Below are 2,372 nucleotides of genomic sequence, written 5' to 3'. Positions count from 1 at the left end.
TAGAAGTTCATATAATGTAAACTACACTAAATAGCAGATCAATCGTCACATTAGTGACTCATTGACATGGTTAGTCTCGAACTCTAAAGTACAAAAATATCATTTAGATGAAATATAAAGCATGTTATTTACAATAATGAAAAACAGGAGCACCTATAGGTAAGAACTGGTATTGCAATACTTGAGTATTACCCACCTCCGAACAATCGAGACACTACATAAATTTGGATCAATTTAGGTACAAAGGTGAGAGCACCTCATAATGGATGAGATTGACGATATGATGCGGATTAGCTTCAATAGTTTCAACTTTCAAGTAATAGAGGTGCATTCCTCTATCTGCCTTGTGCTAAAAGAGTTAAAGATAAAGTAATAGAGCCATTGATGTCGGTTTACGTATTGTATGATTAAAACATTAGAACTGAAGTAAGGGAATAACATCCCTACTACCATGGTCAATATCCCATTTCGGACCCAGAAACAAAGTCGAGTCCAAGCTCTAACAGGAAAGATGTTTGTGTATCTTATTTGAGAGTTTCATTTTGGTATATCACATGTTCAAAACAGAGTGGGTGAGTAAGCATTTGATCCTCAAAGTGTTGGTTTGAGAATAAATGTTGAGAATGGAAAAGACARCCTATTAGYATAAGTTACTAACACTTGAGTGGAGTATTAAATACAATTACCGTGTAAATGAAGTCCCTTACGTGAAGCTTGTGCTCCAGGTTGCTCAAGTACTACATCACAATAACAAATCCTACAATTTCTTTGAAAGGTAAGAGTAACAGAAGCATTTATTGTATTATTTACACARYATAACATGGATATCTTGAAATATGYCTAATATAAACTGATAAAAGAAAGTACTAACAATATAAAGAGCGTATCATCGATTACTGTATTCAATTACAACATACAATTTAGTCCAACAAAGATAGTTTGCATAAACTTACATTTTGGTTAAGAGTATCTCAGTGGTTTATGGCATGATGCAACAAGAGAGCTATTCAAGTATGAAATCTGCTAAATGTCTTTAGAGTTACAGCTGCGTGTATCCAGAGTTAAGCCTAATGCATCCAGAGTTTTGCTATCAGCTTTGCACAGTTGTACCATTTTGATCATATTTCCCTCCTTACAGATCTAAAATTGATGAGTCCAGATAGGATGGAAAGCTAAGACACAGTTCTACAACTTTTATGTTTTGAGTTTTCTCAAAATCAAGCTTCTGGTATGTCAAAAATTGTGTTGAACTCAAGTGATAATTGCTGGACAGAAGCTGAGAAAAACACTTGTTTGACTTTCAAAAGTCAACTATAAGCTTAAGGCTAATTCAATCATTCTCTAATCTTGAAGGCCAATTAGTTGTTCTTAGTGGATGTTTTTTTAATGATTCCTTATACACCTTTAAGATTATTAACTACAACTCCTGAACTGTAACGCTTGTCCATGATTTTCAAATTTCAGCAATGTACATCAAGTGGTCTTTTTTTAAGCAAGTTGAACAAAAGGGGCACAACTAATTGGAATACACAACTAAATAGACCGAAGACAAATCATGTACTAACATAAACAATATGTGAACAAGAATTTACATTAAACTTGATTTTGCTGTTGTATCTAAACAAGAATTTACACAACAAGAATGCAGTATTCCAATTAGTTGCAGCTGTTATATCTAAACAAGAATGCAGTTGTTGTATCTAAACAAGAAAGTACAATACACAACACACACACACAACAATCTGCAGCTGTCCCAAACAAGAATTTACATTAAACTTGATTTTGCAACCTGTCCCAAACAAGAATGCAGTCCCAAAAATTATAAAAAACAGAAACTGTTTGAAATCAAACATTATGCACAGTCCCAACAGCTGAAAGCAAAGACCGAGAATCTTACTCGGTAAGTGATGGCAACGACTCTTGCCACGGTTAGCACTTACCGGGTAAATTGTTGCATACAAAGTCGTTTTGGTGGACTAAATCTTACTCGGTAAGTAAACAATAATGTAACCTGACTATACAATAATGTAACATTAACATGTGAATTGTGATCTTGACCAATATTTTGGATATATATGGTTTAATCAGTCATGTGTAGGAGCATTAAAACCTTTTAACTCTTCCATCACGATTTCAAACTCTGGAACTGTATAGGACGTTGAACGCTACCAAAGATGGTATTTGTTAGCCTTTTCCTTCCATAATTGTTTCTTATTTTCGTTGACGTGTCTCAAACAATTCATGTGCTATGTACAAGGGAAGACTTTTGCTAATGCTAGAATGATGCCCTATGTATACAAAACAAGAAACAAGTTAGAAGTTATAAGATACAACCCAATTTCTATGTACAAAATGGTAACAAAAATGCACAA

General features: G+C 34.0%; 1 long non-coding RNA gene across 2 annotated transcripts in view; it reads right to left on the bottom strand.

Annotated features, from left to right (window-relative positions):
• Window positions 1–387: 387 nt before the first annotated feature.
• LOC112520270 overlaps window positions 388–2,372 on the bottom strand; it is a 3,328-nt gene continuing 1,343 nt past the window's right edge. Inside the window, exon 3 of one of the 2 annotated variants that reach the window (XR_003069973.1) lies at window positions 388–1,067. This is a non-coding gene — a long non-coding RNA (uncharacterized LOC112520270). Of the gene's footprint in view, window positions 1,068–2,144; window positions 2,289–2,372 lie in introns of those variants that run through there. The other variant, XR_003069974.1, reaches the window with a different exon arrangement.

Source organism: Cynara cardunculus (assembly GCF_001531365.2).
Source record: "Cynara cardunculus var. scolymus isolate 2C chromosome LG 10, CcrdV1, whole genome shotgun sequence".
NCBI classification, from domain to species: domain Eukaryota; kingdom Viridiplantae; phylum Streptophyta; class Magnoliopsida; order Asterales; family Asteraceae; genus Cynara; species Cynara cardunculus.
The sequence above is the reverse complement of the archived record's forward strand: the minus strand, read 5'-3'. Positions and strand labels throughout refer to the sequence as shown.